Genomic DNA, 20,598 nt, shown 5'->3' with positions numbered 1-20,598 from the left:
CCACTCAGCTACCTTCACCCATAATGTCCCTGCACCCTCTCTGTTGAGTCTTCCTCCTTTTCCTCCTCCATCCAGCCTAGGTCGCTGGTCCAGTTCTTCAGCCCACATCTTCCAGTGGCCCCGCTGCCCTACCTACTGTCCTGCCTGGGCTGAGAGCACTGCTGGAGACACCACTCCCAGCACATGCTGCTCTATCCTCTCTAGTTCCTGGTGTCTGGTGTTGCCTGACAGTCGTGTTGAGTGTCCTGATGTCTACTCTGGCTCTCCAGTCTCTATTCTCTGCCAACTTCCCACCTGCCCCTCCCCACTCATACTCTCTTCCCCTACTCTTAGCAAACCACTCACTCTTCACTTCCCTGAGAAAATAGAAAACTTGGAATAATACATTTCTTCAATGTCCTGCACCAGGACAATCAACTTCTCTATCTCTGCTCCCATAGCTTCCTTCTAACCCCACAGTAGAAGAGCTATAACACCACCCCCTGTTGAAAGCTTATTTTTCACCTGTGCTCTGGTCCCCGCCCCTCCTGGCTTCTCAGGTGATTTCCACCTGCCCACCACACCTTTGATGCCTGTCTTCAGTCTCTCCTTCACTGGTGTTCTTTGTTCGTCCACACTTAAACCTGCTTAAGTTCATCTGCTGTTTAGAGCAGTGTCCCTTATCCCTGTGTTCCTCTACAGCTGAGCACCTGTAATTCTCTGTCATAGACACTTTCATCATCTCTACATTCTCACCTTCCACTCATTCCTCAACCTAGTGTGGTCTCCATCATCCCCACCACACCACAGAATCTGCGCTTCCCAGGGTCTCCGATGACCTTGAGGTTGCCGTTCACTCACCTCCTCACACTTGGTCTTGTGTATCACACCAGAGCGTCAGCTGTGCGAAAGGCAGGAATAGGATTCCAACTCTGTAGGGACCCCTGTGGCCAGCGCAGGTAGCTGCCATAGTCACTGGTTCATATTTCACCGTTCTGCTCATTTTGTGCTTCCCGGTACATCTCTTCTTTCACTGCTTGCATATTCTGTCCAAGCTCTGATGAAGCCAAACACATTTCACAGATGGACACAACTGACCGTGCTTCGGGCTTCTGATTCACCCATACTTCCAGGAGTCATGAATCTGAAATCTGGAGCTGGTCTGTAGAAAGCATTCTATTTAGTGAAATGTTGAAGTAATCTTAGGTCAACTATCATGTATTTCATTATCTCCAATGCCACAATTTCCAAGTGCCTACTTGAACAGTAGATACTTTCAGGGGATTTTCATATCAATGATTGCATTTTGCCATTGTTCTTTATTTTTTCAGTAATGCTCCATCTGTAAACAACCTAAACTTCAAAGCCTGACATAGTGTATTGACAAATTATTCCTGGATGCCTGTTTTTATCACGCCAAAATCCATGGTTATTCCAAAATGGATATCATGCAAATAATGCTGCCGTAGCATGCTAACATTTTCCAGACTATTATGAAAATGTTTAACTCATTTATAAGTCATGGGGAACAATACCAGAATTTGCTACTGTATAAACCATTACTACAGCAATTCCAGTGATGCCTGCTTGTGATCTTTATTGCCCACTTCATAGTTCTGTATTTTCATCTCCATTTTTTTAATCCTTAAATATACAAAGTAAAGGTAAATATCTTTGTTTGTGGGTCTTTTAGAATTATTTTTTAACATTAGCACTTGTAAATTTACTGGAAGTTTCAACAATTTGTATTTCATGTTAGATCACATAAACTTTTCCAATTAAAAGTAAGAAAGCTTTCAAAGAAAAGTCTAACACATACAACATATGTACCCACCTCTCCAAATGAAAAAATGTTAGCATTTTGTCATATTTTCTTTAGATTTTTTGGTGGAGAAATAAGCCGTTATAGATCAAGTTGAAATACTACTTACTATTGTTGTGTGACAAATTATCCTAAAACTTAGTGATTTAAAACAACCATTTTTTTTTACTCACAGATTGTGAGAGTTATGAATCCTGAACAGGCACAATAGGGAGTGTTTGTTTCTGCTACACAAAGTGCAGCTTCAGATAGGAAGGCTTAGAGGTTGGGATGACCCGATGGCCAGGGCAGGAGCCTTCAGCGTGTCTTCATTCGCTGATCTGGCAGTCAGTACTGCTGTCAGTTGGGCCGTCAGTTAGCTGCAACAACTGCAAATGATGCCTCTGTGTAGCTTGGGCTTCCTCGTGGCATGGCAGCCGCAGACTTCTCACTAAGTGGTTCAGAGCCCCATGGGTGTGTTCTATAATAGTTCACAAGGCAGAAGCTGCATTGCCTTTCAGGACCTAGCCTCGTAAATCACACTGCCTCATTTCTGCTGTATTCTGTCAGTTCCAGGAGAGTCACAAGCCCTTCCTGGATTTAAGGGAAAGGGAATTAGATGCCATTTCCTGATGAAGGTGGAGCAAAGTTCTGAAAGAGAACGTGTGGGGGAGTCATGCCATCTTTGGATAGGCCAGAAGTCCCAGTCTCCCTCTTCAGGGACATCCAGTCTTGTAGTTTGTCTCCAGTCCAAACATGTGTGGGCACTTTCCCTGCATATGTGAGTATCCACGTGAATGTCTCTTCATTGTATCTCCATCTTTCTAAAAAGTAATCACAGAGAGTCATGAAATCCATTGTTAGAACCAGGCATTGTTAATGCTCTTATGTTATTGTTATTCAAGCTGGGCTAGGGGATGCAGCATTAATAAAACAATATGTACATTGAATTTAGTTATACTATACTGTCTACTCTAATACTTTGTAATCATTAGTAATAAATAGTAGCATCTCACTTCATGTAGGATTTTGCAATGCTTAAACTATTTTCACGTTTGCTCCTTCAGTCCAGGTTTCCTACAAATAAAATATGATAAGAGTCTTAAGACTTAAGTTCATATTTTGCATGAATCAGATAAAATAATAGATAGTAAAATGCTTTGTAAACTGTGCAGAGCTATTAAACTGCCCCTTATCATTAAGTCTTTAAGTCAGATTTTCTGATATTGTAATCCTATCCTAAACTTCCTCTCATTTCTTTGCTGACTTGTAATCTTCGCTTCTGCCTCATTTCTTGTGTCCAAATACAATCAATTCTTCAAGGCCTGGCTCAAATGCTGCCTAGAAGCCTTTCCTGACACAGACCTCCCAGCTTATCTTGTCTCCCTCTTCTGTGCTTTTATCGCATTCTGTGTTTCTCTTGTGGGTTTACACAGATCATCTTTTGTATTCTATTTCATGTATCACATCACTGGGGCTCACCTGGAAGCTTCTAGCAAACCTAACCCCAGTCTCTGTAGCCCTCAGTGCACAACAACATGCCTCCCACCCAGGAGCAGGCTGTGAAAGTCTTTTTATTTTTTAATTATTATACTTTAAATTCTGGGATACATGTGCAGAACGTGCAGGTCTGTTACATAGGTATACAGGTGCCATGGTGGTTTGCTGCACTCATCAACCCGTCACCTACATTAGGTATTTCTCCTAATGCTATCCCTCCCCTAGTACCCTACCCCCTGACAGACCCTGGTATGTGATGTTCCCCTCCCTATGTCCATGTGTTCTCATTGTTCAACTCTCACTTATGAGTGAGAACATGAGGTGTTTGGTTTTCTGTTCCTGTGTTAGTTTGCTGAGAATGATGGTTTCCAGCTTCATTCATGTCCCTGCAAAGGACATGAACTCATCCTTTTTCATGGCTGCATAGTATTCCATGGTGTATATGTGCCACATTTTCTTTATCCAGTCTATCATTGATGGGCATTTGGGTTGGTTCCCAAGTCTTTGCCATTGTGAATAGTGCCATAATAAACATATGTGTGCATGTATCTTTATAGTAGAGTGATTTATAATCCTTTGGGTATATACCCAGTAGTGGGATTGCTGGGTCAAGTAGTATTTCTGGTTTTAGATCATTGAGGAATGGCCACACTGTCTTCCACAATGGTGGAAGACAATCCCACCAACTGTGAATGTGTTCCTAGTTCTGCACATCCTCTCCAGCATCTGTTGTTTTCTGACTTTTTAATTTTTGCCATTCTAACTGACTTGATATGGTATCTCATTGTGGTTTTGATTTGCATTTCTCTAACTACCAGTGGTGATGAACTTTTTTTTCATATGTTTGTTGGCCGGATAAATGTCTTCTTTTGAGAAGTGTCTGTTCATATCCTTTGTCCACTTTTTGATGGGGTTGGTTTTTTTTCTTATAAATTTGTTTAAATTTGTTTACAAGTGAGGTGACAGTGTAAAGTCTCCCACTATTATTATGTGGGAGTCTAAGTCTCTTTGTAGGTCTCTAAGAACTTGCTTTATGAATCTGGGTACTCTTGTACTAGGTGCACATATATTTAGGATAGTTAGCTCTTTTTGTTGCATTTTTCCTTAACCATTATGTAATGCCCTTCTTTGTCTTTTTTGATCTTTGTTGATTTGAAGTCTGTTATATCAGAGAGTAGGATTGCAACCCCAGCTTTTTTTTTTTTTTTTTGCTTTCCATTTGGTTGGTAAATATTCCTCCATCCCTTTATTTTGGGCCTATGTTTGTCTTTGCGCATGAGATGGGTCTCCTGAATACAGCTCACCAAAGGGTCTTGACTCTTTATCTAATTTGCCAGTCTGTGTCTTTTAATTGAGGCATTTAGCCCATTTACATTTAAGGTTAATATTGTTATGTGTGAATTTGATCCTGTCATTATGATGCTAGCTGGTTATTTTGCCCATTAGTTGATGCAGTTTCTTCATAGTGCCAATGATCTTTACAATTGGATATATTTTTGCAGTAACTGGTACCTGTTTTTCATTTCCATATTTAGTGCTTCCTTCAGGAGCTTTTGTACGGCAGGCCTGGTGGTGAAAAAAATCTCTCAGCATTTGCTTGTCTGTGAAGGATTTTATTTCTCCTTCACTTATGAAGCTTAGTTTGACTGGACATGAAACTCTGGGATGAAAATTGTTGTCATTAAGAATGTCGAATATTGGCCCCCACTCTCTTCTGGATTGTAGGGTTTCTGCAGAGAGATCCACTGCTGGTCTGATGGACTTCCCTGTATAGGTAACCTGACATTTCCCTCTAGCTGCCCTTTATATTTTTTCCTTCATTTCAACCTTGGTGAATCTGATGATTATGTGTCTTGGGGTTGTTCTTCTCAAGGAGTTTCTTTGTGGTGTTCTGAATTTACTGAATTTGAATGTTGGCCTGTTGTGCTGGGTTGGGGAAATTCTCCTGGATAATATCCTCAAGAATGTTTTCCAACTTGGATCCATTCTCCCCATCACTTTCAGGTACACCAGTCAAGCGTAGGTTTGGTCTTTTCACATAGTCCCATATTTCTTGGAGGCTTTGTTTGTTCCTTTTCATACTTTTTTCTCTGATCTTGTCTTCATGATTTATTTCATTAAGTTGATATTCAGTCTCTGATATCCATTCTTCTGCTTGATTGATTTGGCTATTGATACTTGTATATGCTTCATGAAGTTCTTGTGCTGTGTTTTTCAGCACCATCAGGTCATTTATGTTCTTCTCTAAACTGGTTATTCTAGTTAGCAATTCCTCTCACCTTTTTTCAAGATTCTTAGCTTCCTTGCATTGGGTTAGAACATTGCTCATTTAGCTCAGAGGAGTTTGTTATTACTCACCTTCTGAAGCCTACTTCTGTCAGTTCATCAAAGTAATTCTAATTCTCCATCTAGTTTTATTCCCTTGCTGGCAAGGACTTGTGATCCCTTGGCAGAGAAGAGGTGTCCTGGTTTTTGGAATTTTCAGCCTTTTTGCACTGGTTTTTCCTCATCGTTGTGGATTTATCTACCTTTGGTCTTTGATACTGGTGACTTTCTGATGGGGTTTCTGTGTAGATGTCCTTTTGTTGATGTTGATGCTATTCCTTTATGTTTGTTAGTTTCCTTCTAACACTCAGGCCCGTCTGCTGCAAGTCTGCTGGAGTTTGCTGGAGGTCCACTTCAGACCTTGTTTGCCTGGGTATCACCAGCGGAGGCTGCAGAGCAGCAAAGATTTCTGCCTGTTTCTTCTTCTGGAAGCTTCGTCCCAGAGGGGCACCCACCAGATGTGAGCCAGAGCTCTTTTGTATGAGGTGTCTGTCAACCTTTGCTGGGAGGTGTCTCCCAGTCAGGAGGAATGAGGGTTAGGGAATCACTTGAGGAGGCAGTCTGTCCCTTAGCAGAGCTTGAGCACGGTGCTGGGAGATCTGCTTCTGTCTTCAGAGCCGGCAGGCAGGAACGTTTAAGTCTGCTGAAGCTGTGCTCACAGCTGCCCCTTCCCCCAGGTGCTCTGTCCCAGGGAGATGGGAGTTTTATCTGTAAGCCCCTGACTGGGGCTGCTGCCTTTCTTTCAGAGATGCCCTGCCCAGAGAGGAGGAATCTAGAGAGGTAGTCTGGCTACAGTGGCTTTACTAAGCTTTAGTGGGCTCTGTAAAGTTCAAACTTCCCAGAGGCTTTGTTTACACTGTGAGGGGGAAAATCGCCTACTCAAGCCTCAGTAATGATGGACGCCCCTGCCCCACCAAGCTCGAGTGTCCCAGTTCGACTTCAGACTGCTGTGCTGGCAGCAAGATTCTCAAGCCAGTGGATCTTAGCTTGCTGGACTCCGTGGGGGTGGGATTCACTGAGCTAGAACACTTGGGTCCCTGGCTTCAGCCCCCTTTCCAGGGGAGTGAACGGTTCTGTTTTGTTGGCATGTGAAGCACCACTGGGGTATGAAGAAAACTCCTGCAGTTAGCTCAGTGTCTGCCCAAATGGCCACCCAGTTTTGTGCTTGAAACCCAGGGCCCTGGTGGTGTAGGCACCCGAGGGAATCTCCCGGTCTGCACGTTGTGAAGACCATGGGAAAAGCATAATATCCGGGCCAGAATGCATGGTTCCTTATGAGACAGTTTCTCAAGGCTTCTCTTGGCTAGGGGAGGGAGTTCCTTAACCCCTTGCACTTCCTGGGTGAGGCAACGCCCCACCCTGCTTCAGCTCGCCCTCTATGGGCTGCACCCACTGTCTAACTAGTCCCAGTGAGATGAGCTGGTACCTCAGTTGGAAATGCAGAAATCACCCACCTTCTGCATTGATCTCTCTGGGAGCTGCAGACCAGAGCTGTTCTTATTCAGCCATCTTGCCACATGTGAAAGTCTTTTGAATGAATGAATGAATAAATGAATGAATGAATGAATGAACTGTCTTTTCACTGTGCTTTGTATGCTAATGCCTCACTCAGGTTGTGGAAAATACAGAATCTTGAATACTTTAAAGTCTTGTGAGTCAGACATCATCCCTGCTCCTTCAAAATTACCCAGTGTGTGTGGAGAGGCCCCTGGCTTTGGTGATGGGGGACATTTCCCATGACTCCCACCCCCTCAGTACCACAGGGCCCATCTCTGGGGACCTGGCTTTCCAGTTAGAGCAGACCAGGATCAAGAAAGGCCACAAGAAAAAGAAAAGAAAGACTTGGCAGTGGGAGGGCAGGGCATTCAGGCCTCTCCTGGGAAGAGTCCCAGCCTCTGGACTTAGCATGATGTTTTTAAAAGAAATGAATGTGTGTCTTATTTCCACCTTCAACTTGTAAGCCAAGTTCAGTGCCAGAGCCTGGGGCATCTCTGCTGCCTGGGTGCACTCCACAGAGACAGAGCAAGAGCGCACACAGACTGTGCTGTCTGACTCGCATAGAAGGCTGACAACCACTTCCTTCCTAAGGGGGAAAGTGAACTTGGGAAGGCAGGAACAATCACATGCTCACCCAAAACCTTGGTGGCAGCATGTCTTTCCAGAAATTTAGCAAGCCAGATCTGGAAATTTGATGCCTTTGCTCCTCTATTTCCTGAAAGAAATGGAAGGAATCAGGCTCATGAAAAGCCAGATCTCACCTCCGTGCACACAACCAGGACCCCTGCCTTTCTGAAATGCCCCATAGGCTTTCACAGAATAGTTGCAATCTTAGCAGTGGGCAGCTTGCTTGTTGTCTGGCCTAAGTCTGAGCCAAGATAAAGACATATAAACTGCCAAGGAGACACTCTATTCCAGAACCTTCTCTTCTTTGCAAAGCAAACATAATTTTAAGACCAAGATGCATAACTCTTGTAATCAAAAGCTTACACATTTCCCACACTCCTGCCCTCCATCCCCAAGCAATGGGTTCTAAGCAATATAAACTGCCAGAGTGGTGTTTAGTGGGAAAGAAAAATCAGACTGGTAAGATACCAACATTTTTTTTGCCGTATACCAGTTTGAGAAAGTACTTAAGCAAGTGTGGGACAATATTCAGTTGGCAAATATATGATGAAAGTAGCTCACTTAAGAAAGGAATAATTAAAGTCTTATTTATTGAAAGAACAGTGACAAGTTTTTTTTAATTCTCAAGGGAAAGTCTTGCATATTTCCTGCACTGTATGTTTACCTAAGTACAAGTGTTTTAAGAATGATCTCTTGAGCCTGCTTAAATAAAGAATGCATATTTCAGCAGTTTGAAAAAAATAGCATTTCTTTGTTCATGGCTGTTCTCAGGGGTTGAGAGGTATGGACCCAGGAGTCAGGGGTCTGAGTTTAGGCTTCCACCAGCTGACTAGCTTGGAACCTCTGACTAGGTTTTTAAACCCTCTAAGCCTTGGGTTTCTCACCTGCACAATGAGGATAATAATCATGTCTACCTCACAGTATTGTTGGGAGGACTTAATGAGATGTAGAGCAACTAATCTAAAGCCTGGCCCACAGAGAGGTAATGTGAAGTCTCAAAAAAAGTGAATTTTATAATAGCAAAGACATGGAACCAACCCAAATGCCCATCAGTGATAAAGAAAATGTGGTACATATACGCCATGGAATACTATGCAACCATAAAAAGGAATGAGATCGTGTCCTTTGCAGTGACATGGATGAAGCTAATGGCCATCATCCTCAGCAAACTAACACAGGAACAGAAAACCAAACACCACATGTTCTCACTCATAAGTGGGAGTTGAACAATGAGAACACATGGACACAGGCGGGGAACAACACATACCAGGGCCTGGTTGTAGGGGGACAGGATGGTGCAGAGAGGGGCAAGGGGAGGGAGAACACCAGGACAAAGAGCTAATGCATGCGGGGCTTAAAACTAGATGATGGGTTGACAGGTGCAGCTAACCACCTTGGCACATGTATACCTATGTAACAAACCTGCACATGTATCCCAGAACTTAAACTAAACTAAAATTTTTTAGAAAGTGAATTTTAGCTAGTAGATTTTAGAGTTGAAGCATGCCATGGTACTTGTGATTAGGCATCTACCTGTATATTTATTCACCTGAACACCTCAATATGTAAAATAAAAATTGCTCAATTGTTGAAGGTTGCTGCATCACTCTATGCTACTTGCTCTGTTAAAGTATATTCAGGGAGCCATCCCAGAGAGGCACCTCCTTTTAGCTCTGTGAGGCCTTAAAGCTGGGTCATCATGAAGTCCCTGTATATATATTTTTTGTTTTAATAACTCCAAGTAGCCAAATGAAAACAATTATTTGTAAAATGTATTAAGAAGCAAATATTATCAATTTGGGACTTTGCACAACTATTATTAATGTGACCTCAGGTCCCATGACAAATTAGAATGGCAGTCCTGGGTGAGAAGTTAATTTTGCCCTGGATCTGGCAGAATCAACATGCATCTCAGTCGTGGGATAGGCCAGTTCTCTCACTCCATCACATCCAACACCTGGCAAGGACAGCTTTGGGTATCCTAAAGAATTTGGGGAAGATGCTGTTGGTGTGGGGGCAGGGAGACTAGAAACAAGATCTTTCCACAGGCAGAGCTCTTCAGAGCTTGATAACAAAGTTCGGTCTGCAGGCTTGGCCAATCAAATAATTATAAACTCTCCAGTTGAAACAGGGAACTGTGGCCGGGCGTGGTGGCTCACACCTGTAATTCCAGCACTCTGGGAGGCCGAGGTGGGCAGATCACTTGAGGTCAGGAGTTTAAGACCAGCCTAGCAAATATAGTGAAACCCCAGCTCTACTAAAAATACAAAAATTAGCTGGGTGTGGTGGTGGGCACCTATTGTCCCAGCTACTCAGGAGGTTGAGGCAGGAGAATTGCTTGAACCCAGAAGGTGGAGGTTGCAGTGGACTGAGATCATGCCAAGACACTCCAGCTAACAGAGTGAGACTCTATCTCAAAAAAAAAAAAAAAAAAAAAAAAAAAAAAAAGAAAGAAAGAAAGAAAGAAAGAAAGAAAGAAAGAAAGAAAGAAAGAAAGAAAGAAAAGAAAAACAGGGAAATGTTTGCAAAGCTTCCATCTCCAGGTTGACTTCTGTCAATAATCCTATTGTCTTAAGGCTGGAGTGGACTTCCTTGAAGCTCTTTGCCCAGAAAACCTGGCCAAAACTCTCCTAAGATTAAGAGTTTTCTCAAGTCTCTTTTCCTGATTCCAATCAATTGGAAATGTTATGAAAATAATTCTGTGGCCAAGTCTCACTTACTCTTGCTCTCAAACACAATCCACCAAAAGAACAAAACACAAAGTAAAAGCAGATGCAAGACACAAGAGGAAGAGGGGCCCTCTGCAGAAGCTGCTAAGAAAACGTAGGTTTGGCTCAAAGATTTTTGTTTGTTTGAATCAGCTCACTGTTTTTAACCTGTGGAAATTTGTTCACACATTCTAACAGTAGCTTTTGCTTTTTAAAATTGGTTTATTTAGTGTTATGTTCCTCCTGTAAACCTTTTCATTGTATGTTTGTCTCCTAATCTAATGGCAATCCTCTCAGTGATATGAGTAACCTGGTGTTTGTATTTAATAATCCTTCAACATTCACAGCATCAGAAAATATCAGAACAAGAAAGTCCCAGCCTTCAAGACTGTTCTGTTTGATTTGTGTTCCCTAATTTGATGTGTGAACAAAACTGAGGCTGTGAAGATTATACAATAATATGTTGAGCTCAAAAACATTGTAGTAGAATTAGAATATAGCTGTCTGGTATTTATATAAAAGTCAATGATTTTTAGAAGTTTCAAAAAGATACACATTAAACTGAGAAAATACTAAATATTTAAATTCTGTAGGCTAGTTTTCATATTCTGGAAAGGTGGATTTTCATATGGCACTGGTGCTGTTGTTTCATCAGGTCGGCTGTCTATGTCATAACAGGGTGTTCTTATTAGAAAATGTAGGCTTTGGCTAACTTTAAAAGGTACATGTGTTATTTCATGTTCTGATGAGATTTTGAAAATCTTTGGCAACTGTGGTTTCCAAGTGGAGAAAAAGGGCTACCGTAATGTTGAAAGACAGAAATTAAAATCTAATCAGATATGATGGCTTTCATCCTCTACCCTAGAATTTCTTTTCATGGAATGTCTGGTGGACAGTAATATATAGAGGCTCCTCGACTTAGGATGGGATCACATCCAGATACACCCATTGTTAAATTGAAAATATCATTTAAGTTGAAAAATGCATTTAATATACCTAATCTACCAGACATCATAGCTTAGCCCAGCCTACTTTAAATTGCTCAGAGTGCTTACACTAGCCTGCAGTAGGGCAAACTCATCTAACGCAAAGCCTATTTTGTAATAAAGGGTTAAATAGCTCATGTAATTTATTGGATATAGTATCAGTTGTTTACCCTCGTGATCGTATCACTGACTGGCAGTTGTGACTCACTGCCACTGCCCAGCATATATGGCTAGCCTGGAAAAAGATCAAAATTGAAAAACCAAGTACATTTCTATTAAGTGCATATCACTTTCACACCATCATTAAGTCGAACATCGCCAAGTTGAACCATCCTAAGTTGGGGACCGTCTGTAGATCAGGCAGTCGTTGACATCTTACGGAGGCAGATTGCCAAAAGAGATTGAAGTCTAGAAGTCCTGGAAGCAGCCCCAACAATTACCCAGAACTCAGCATCATGCCCTCACATCAAGGCAAGGAGGGAGAGTTGTCCATATTTTTCCTTTCCTCGAAAGGGATAGTGAAACTCATTCTGAGGTTTTTAAAAAATGTACTTTTTAATGCTTTTCCTCTATCTGTTTTACTCTCCCTTGGCACCTTCTCTGCATTGTGATGGCTGTAGTACTGCTCCTTCTCCTTACATGGGGTCTTAGAATGCACAAAGCTGCCCAATGTCACTTTCTCTGTATTTGAGGAAAATTTCTAGTAGCCAAAGAATATCCTCCGACACTCTTTTCAAAATGCCAACTAAATGTGATAGAACTACTTTTTGCAACAGTAAAGTCCCAAAGTCTCTTTCTTCCTGATGGGTTAATTTAGTACCTTTCTTTTTCCAAACCAAAGAACCATAAAAACCAGTGAAACTCTGCTTGATTATTATCCTGTGTGTTTAGTTTTGCTTTTTAGTACTTACCATTATTAAACACTTGGCCCATTTTTGGCTAATTGTTGTGTAATTCCAAATACAAACCAGCCACCATGAATTATTGCAGTTAGAGTCATCAGAAAGCAAGGAGCTATGACTGGTGTTCTGTTCTTGCCATGTTTTTTTGATTTGTGTTTCATTTCTTACCTGTGCTCACAAGTCATATGAAGATCAATACATCTGAAATATATATACTGAGTATGTCACCAGATTTTATTTCTCCCATCATTGAGTCTGGACAGGCTTCTTTCAAAAATATTGAGTCATTTTTATGTCTTTATCACACCCTTCTAAAGTCCTTAAAACTCCTAATTATTTCAGAGGATTATTGTCATATAAGAGATACAAACTCAATTACATGAAGAAGTTGTAATCACTATAATTAAACTGAGGCTTATCTAGACAGATCCTGTATCATATTTTTGACATATTGAGGCTAAAAACTTTGTGGAGAAAATAATGGATATTTATAGAATATACTCAAGTGTATTTATTTTAGAAGATCTGTGTAGGCATTTCACAAAAGAATCTGTAATCTACATAAACTTCCAAATCATGTTACATAATATTTTAAAAACTTGTTTTAGAATAAGTTGAAATGTGAGGTTTATAAACAACTGGAATAATAAACTGAAATTATAATTTAATTTTTGTACCCAATGCATATTTTGCTTGCTATTGTTTGACTATAGTTCCAAATTCTTCTAGGTTTAGTGTCCCTTTTTTGAAAACAGGTTTTCAATGTGTTTCTGTAACAATAATGAAAAATAAAGGCATGTAATCTCTTTTCCAAAATAAAGGATTGGTTTGAGAATTATGATCATATACACAATATACTAAATGCAACCTTTTATGATGATATGAAAGATTCGCAGACTCACAAATCACATGTAACTCATCTAAAATACTAATAGAACATAACTTTGTCTTTATAAAACATATACATATGCATAAATACATAGACAAAAGTCTAGAAAAATATGCGTATCAGAGTGGAAATGCAAGTGATGATAATGATTTCTGTTGTTTTCTTCTAATTTCTATAGAGTCACTATGTTATTTAAATTTTCAAAAAATTAAGTTATGTGCAATAGTCTTTTAAAAATTATTTGCTTTTTATCAGCTTTTTAATCTGATGACATAGAATGATAACATTGTAGTAAACATCGTTTCTGAACCAAAAAAACAGGGACACATAGACTGAGAAGTGCCAAGTTCATTTTAGAGATTAAAGATACAATGGCATTGGGACTTTTCCAGAAAATTCAAGATACGTGGTCACAATTGAGGTGTTCAGCTTCTAGAGCGAACTGAGCCAGATATCTGTGAAGGTTCTGACAGAGAACAGCTGGAAGCTCAGAAAGATAAACATAATTCAAATATTGGTGAACATACCAGTGCAGCCGAGAAGGTGATAGGATTTGAAAAAACTGCCAGGATACAATGAGAAAGGCCTTGAAATAAATTTAAAAAGCCCAAACTTTATTCTGTAAAAGTGGGGAGCTACTGAAGGTTTTAATCAAAGCAGGGATAATCTCATTTCCAAGGCAAAAAAATCAAAAAAGGCATTCCTTCCTAATACCACAATGTAGGAGCTGTTCTTATTCTATGGTGGATTGTTACGTTAGTAGTATCTTATAAAGACAGTACCTGAAGGTCTTTTATCTGTACATTGATGTAACACTTTTTAAAAGCATATCAGCAGACACATTTTTGGAAGCATGCATTCTGAAACTTGAACTTCAAATAGGAGTTATGACTCATACCATGGAGTAACGTACAACAGAAGCTGATTCCTCTCTCCAGTATTCAAGGCTGACCGTGGTCTCTGGAAACGAGAATACTGGGAAAAGTGTGAGTTGGACACTGTGCACAACTCTAATTAACACTGTTCTAAAGGGAAGGTATATGAGTATATTGTTTAAACACTAATAGTTAAAAGTTATACTAAAATATCTTCAAGGTTTAACACATAAATTGAGACACACACTTAATTAGGCCTAAGAAAGAGGTGGTTTAATGGAAACTCATTGATTTTCTTTTCATAAATTTATTATGAAGAGGAATAATAGGGGTCTTTTATTAGCAAAGAGATTATTATGATGTCTATTTTCAGCCATCATTTTTCTACCAATGGAAAGTAGAACCAAAAACCTACTTAGGGTGATGTGTTGGGGTTGGGATCAAAGACAGTACTAGAACTATCCTACCTCTGAGACTCCAGCATTACATGTGGTGACAATAATACTTCATTTAGTTATATTTCCAGTGAGTACAGTGGAATGGAGAAAAATATTTAAGAATGGAGAAAAATTTTAAGTTAAAAAATCTAAAGGACATATGTATAATGGTAGGAATTATTTAGTCTTCTTAATAAAATAAATCATTTATTTTAGAATTATTTTGTAGTCTGAAAGCACATTTCCTGTAATTTTTAAATGTGGAAGCAGGCAATATTGTAGGTATTGTATTATATTACAAGAGCCAAAGCATGCTGATTCCCAATTTCATCCAGTATGACTAGAAAAGAAATAAAAATGCAGATCCATTTATTCACTTATTAACTGAGTACATTTCCTGAATCCATGTGCACATTGGGTGATAGGAAGCTGAGACCCTGCTGGTTAAAGATGTAAGAGAACAGAGCCTAAAACTGGCACACTAGCTAGAAATTAGGAGGGCAAGTTTCCCCAGAAATGGGAGAACCACAGACAGGATGAACCCCCAAATCTGAATATAAACTCTTTCCCAATACCTGGCTGACCACCAGCTTATGCAAATATAAGGGAGACTCCAGGAAGCCAGCCTGAAACAAAGCAACTGCAGAAGCTGAAAAATTTAGGGTTTTATCAGTTGCTACATATCACAAGAGAGCAGAGTTTGTAGTTTGAGTCCAGGTCAGCTAACTTCTTACCAGAACAATAAGCCAATGATCACCAGGAGAGTGAGGACTCAGAAAGGCTGCAGTGACTATTATCTGCTAGATTTAGGCCCTGTCCTTTGATATATCAAGCCAGTAAGTAATGCAAGGAAACCGGGAATGTGATAATGCCAGGGGCTGGGAGAGGATGGAAAATGTCAGTCAACCAAAACTGACTCTAAAGAGACCTCCATGTTGAATTTAGTAGTCAAAGGCTTCAAAGCGCCTGTTGTAGATATGTTCAACCAAAGGGCACTAAAAGAATTAAAGGAAAAGTTGTCTTAATGAATGAGTAGATAGGGAATCTCAACAGAGAAATTACATTATTAAAAAATGGAAATTCCAGAGCTGAACAAGTACAATAATTGAAATAACAAACTTGCTAAACAGTCTCAATAGCAGATTTGAGATGGCAGAAGCAAGAATAAATGAAATTTACAATGGATTTTAAAAATGGCCCAATCTTAAGAATGGAAAGAAAAAAACCCCCACAAAAAACCACTATCAAGGAGTCCAGCACACAAAATCCAAGCTCTGCCTGTGCATTAGGCTTCAGGTCATGAGGGAATGGCAGTGAATTAGGGCTGCACTATGCCAGGAACACTCATGTACACAACTGGATTTGTCAGCAGTATGAGCGAACTTGCCTTAGGCCATACAGAATTAACTGTACCTAGAGAGAAGTTCTTGGTTAACCTCAGTGTTTTCACATTTTAAATTATTTTCTAAGTTTCAAGTGAAACCAAATATCATTTGAAAGACTTTTAAAGGCAGTCTGCCCACCCCACTCAACTTATCCCAATTCCCACTAATAACTACTTCAAATATAGTTGTCAGAAAGAGCACCCCACTCCATTGGACACCAAATCAGCCTCTGATAGATATTGCATCTGACCCTGGGGGACCCTTCCCCCTTTCCTCTTGCTATGCTCACTACACTTTATTTCCCTCAATGAAAACTCCTTCCCCACCCTCCTAATGTGTGACTTTATATTCTATATATAGAATTTCTTTTTTTCCAAAGTGAATATAGTTTTATATTTTTGTAAAACTACACAAAAATAAAACACACTCAATACAAAAAGAAATGGATAAAACACAAATATGAAAACAAACTCACCATTCATCCAATCACTCAGAACTTTAGATCAGTTTAATAGGTGTCCTCTTCTGACATTTCAGTGTCCAGTCTGCCCTCCTTATCCACAGGGTCTGCATCCACAGATTTATCCAACCATGGAATAGAACATATGTTTTAAAAAACAATAAAAATAACATAATAAAAATAATATAAATAAAAACCAATACAACAACTATAAACATAGCTATGTTGTATTAGGTATTATAAATAATCTAGAGATAATTTAAAGTGCATGGAAGGATATTCATAGGTTATATGCAAATACTACATCAGTTTTGGTGGGGGGGATGGAGTCTCGCTCTGTCGCCCAGGCTGGAGTGCAGTGGTGCCATCTGAGCTCACTACATTCTCTGCCTCCTGGGTTCAAGCAATTCTCCTGCCTCAGCCTCCTGAGTGGCTGGGATTACAGGCACACACCACCAAGACCAGCTAATTCTTGTATTTTTAGTAGAGACGGAGTTTTCCCACGTTGGTTAGGCTGGTCTCAAACTCCTGACCTTGGGTGATCTGCCCACTTTGGCCTCCCAAAGTGGTGGGATTACAGGTGTGACCCACCATGCCTGGCCCAAATACTACATCATTTTGTATCAGGGACTTAAACTGTGGATTTTGGTATCCAAGGAGGGTCCTAGAACGAATCCCCAGATTATGGTCATCTCCTGAGGATGATTGTATATACATAAATTCAGGGTGTTTTACACCAATGGAATCATATTCCCAGTTTCATAATCTGATTTTAATTTTTACTCAGAATGTAAAAATTATTGATATGACATCTGTCCATCTCAATAAATATAGACAATAATTGGCTTAGTTCAGCAGAGAAACTGGAATCTCACACTAAGGGTGAGGAAGGCGGGAGACAGGAGCATTTGGGGAGGGGCAACTCGCAGCTTAGAAACCAGGAAAGACTCAGGTGTTTCTGAGCCAGGGGTGCCAGTGGGCTGAACAGAAGAGAATCGTGCAAGCTTTAAGAGGAGCATCCAGGTTCCCAGATCTCTGGTTCCCCTAAGCAGCCCCAGCGGTCTGGGAGGCTGGGTGGGAAGGGGATCTAAGTGTTCCCTCCACGACCTGCTGCTCGACTCCCACCTGCCTTCTACCCTCAGAATTTCTCTGCGGACCTCATTGTGTCTCTGCTCTCCTCTTTCCCACCCAGGGGAAGCCATCTCCACATGGTGGACTTTATCTGTGTGCCTCATCATGTCTCTCTCCCCTCTTTCCCGTGCAGGGAAAGCAGGCTGCACACAGCGGCCTTTCTCTGGGCTCCTCCTCTTGTCTCGCAGGCTCCTCCTCTGTGGCTTGTGCTCTCAGGTTCCTGGTGCGTTTATCAAACCAGCGCTCCGGGTCCTGCTCATTCTCCTCCAGCCGCCGGTGTGCAGTTCCCTGCCTCCCAGTGTTCTTAAGTTCAGCAGTTATAATTTTCATCTCCAATGATTCCTTGGTGCAGGATGCTCCTTTTTCATGATTAATTCCCTCATTTTATCAATGCAACAGACTCTTGTGTCTCACTGAAAGTATGAATTCAGGTTTTTAGTTACTTCTTGTTTCTTGCGTACTGTTGTGCATGGAATCATTTTCTCCAGTTCTGCTGTTTTGAAGAATCGTGCTGAGCCTGCTGCCCTGTCTGGCCGGCATCTTCTCCTCATACTTGTAGATGGACAGAGTTTGTTCGGTGTAGTAGGTGCACTGCATTCTGTCATGGGAGACACAGTGCCTTGTTCAATTCTTTCGCTTCCCAGTCACTGTATTTTTTTCTGGTTGGCGGAGCTCAGCGGGAGATACCATGGGTTCAGGAGCTCTGGCCACTCTTCCTTGTGAGAGTTTGATGGGGCTGAACAAGACAGTTAGGGAAGGAGGTAAGCCCTCCCTTCAGGTGCTCAGCAACTGACCTCTGTACTGCCTGCCCCGTGGCCTCCAGTCCCTCAACACACACCTGCACCCAGGGCAAGCTTCCTCGGCCCTACTGTGGGCAGCTGGACCCATGGGCTCCTGCACAACCGGATCCCAGAATCCTCCCCGCAGCCTTCCTCTGCCTTGCAGCCAGTGCAGAAGCTGTTAGTGAAGGGGAACAGTAAAAGGGAGCCATAAATCCTTGTTCACCTCCCTCGCAGGCTCCCTTGCCTGGGACAGATGACGTGGCTCCTGCCTGCTCTGCTCTCTGTCAAAACTTCCCCAACTATTGGGTCTGTGGGCCTGACCTTTCTCTAGTTTCTATCTGTGGCTTGGAATTTGTGTTAATGTATCTTTCAGTTGGAATGGGGAGAGACAGGAATCCATAAATCTGTGACTCAGTGACCTTTAGGAATTGGAAGCCAAGGTCTATTTCTTACGGCTTATTTTGTTAATGTGCATAGCAGTGTCTCTCAATGCTTTGAACCCATGCTGTCTCTTGGGCTCTAGGAGAGGGTCTGCTCCATGCCTCTCTCCTGGCTCCAGCACCGCTGCCAGTCCTTGGCACTCTTTGGCTGGTAGATGCATCACCCCAATCTCTGTCTCTGGCTTCATATGACCTTGTTCTTGTATGTGGCTGTGTCTCTGTTTTCTCTTCTTCGAAGCATACCTGTCATTGAACTAGGGCCTGCTCTGATGCAGCAATATTTCATCTTAACTCATTACATCTGCAAAGACCCTATTTCCAAAAGTCAAAGTCTGAGGTTTCAGGCGGACTTAAAATGTAGGGTGTTGGGGCAGGGACACTAATCCAACAAAATATACTGAAATTAACTATCTTCCAGCAGGTAAATAGTTGATAACCTCTATATCAACTGCATATTAGACTAGATCCTATTTAATTGGACTGGAGTTGGGCTCAGGCATTTTTTCATTTACCTCAAGTAATTCTATATATATATTGTTTATTATCATCAGTATTACATCACTGATTATAATGCAATTGGTAACATTTGTTGGACAGTTACTATGTCTCAGGCACCGGGCTGAGTACTTTATATATATTATACCAATGACTCTTCATTCCAGCTCTTCGTCTTACAGATAGGAACACAAGGGTCAACAATGTTGGAAAATCGCCAGAGGATACAGAGCTGGGAGCAGCCAAGTCAAGACATCCAGGCTGTCTGGCTCCAGAACCGGGATTCATCTTTGCCAGGAGGACCCTGCACATATTTAGAAACTTTCATCTTCTTCTCATCTTTAGACAGTCTCAGTTATTTAGAGAAATCGTAAACATTTTAAGATGCGTAACTGCAAGCCTTCACTACAAAGAAATAAAACAGCCTGGACAGAGAGGGGCTGACGTATCACAAGATACACATCTTGTACAACCTGAGGATGAGTCACCAAGGGCAAAAGTTAATAAATGGCAGGAATTATTATTCAAACAGATTTAATACTTTCATGTCTCCCAGTTTCACAAGTTTAGACAAAAAGCGATGCATTTAGAAGACATCGCTCCATCCTATTTCAAAGCTTAGCTGCCTAACCTACAGTAAAGCCTGGTAGTTATGAACCTTAGAGAACAGCTTCTATGACAAGTGAGGATCTAAGAGCTTGTATCTCATAATGACGCCTCTCTGCATTAAACTAAATCTCCCTATTCTGGACAATCATTGCAGATCCCCTGGTTTCCTGTCTTGGCCCTGGACCCACACTCCCTTCCCCATCAAAGGTAGGATGGGGAGAAGCGGCTGCCCAGCTTAAAACGCTGTACTTCCCAGCCACGTGCCGGGCACAACCTTGTTAGCACCCACGTTTCTGTCTCTGTGCCTAGGTCTGCTCCTCATCCTGTCTTCAGTGCCCTTCTTTTCCCTTTGATTTCTGTCTAAATCCAGCTCATTGTAGGACCTGCTCTGGTCCCACCTTCTTCAAGTCTCCAGCTGCTCTTGCCACCACGGGCCATTTCTTTGTCTGAGGTTCTCTTACATTTAGTGGATTCCATTCTGTTTAGATCTCAGCCGCTCTACATTTGCTTCACATAAATTGACCTTGGCTCCCAAACTATATAACAAGTTCCTCCCACGGGCAGAAACAAGGTGTTCCTCCCAGCCTTGTCGGCATAATGCCAGGCAAACCAAATTGGGGTGATCTCCAACATACCTGATGATTACTTTTTATACCTGCAGTATAAGAAGTGTTAACTTTTTGATATTAAATGAAAGTGCCCAAATAATGCTATCAGATCATGTTAAAATTTTTTCATGGTGACCTGAATTAATAACGACATCCTTTTTC

General features: G+C 41.3%; 1 protein-coding gene across 4 annotated transcripts in view; it reads left to right on the top strand.

Moving 5' to 3' along the window:
• The window catches only part of SLC22A3 (solute carrier family 22 member 3), a 101,168-nt gene that overhangs the window by 19,948 nt on the left and 60,622 nt on the right, over positions 1–20,598 (top strand). Inside the window, exon 1 of one of the 4 annotated variants that reach the window (XM_074036791.1) lies at positions 10,474–10,552. The exons of the other annotated variants lie outside the window; for them this stretch is intronic. The gene's annotated coding sequence lies outside the window, so the exon portion shown is untranslated. Of the gene's footprint in view, positions 1–10,473; positions 10,553–20,598 lie in introns of those variants that run through there. 4 annotated transcript variants of the gene reach the window in all.

Source organism: Macaca fascicularis, chromosome 4, assembly GCF_037993035.2.
Source record: "Macaca fascicularis isolate 582-1 chromosome 4, T2T-MFA8v1.1".
Lineage (NCBI taxonomy): Eukaryota > Metazoa > Chordata > Mammalia > Primates > Cercopithecidae > Macaca > Macaca fascicularis.
Note: the sequence above shows the minus strand (reverse complement) of the source record. Positions and strands in the feature narration are given on the sequence as shown.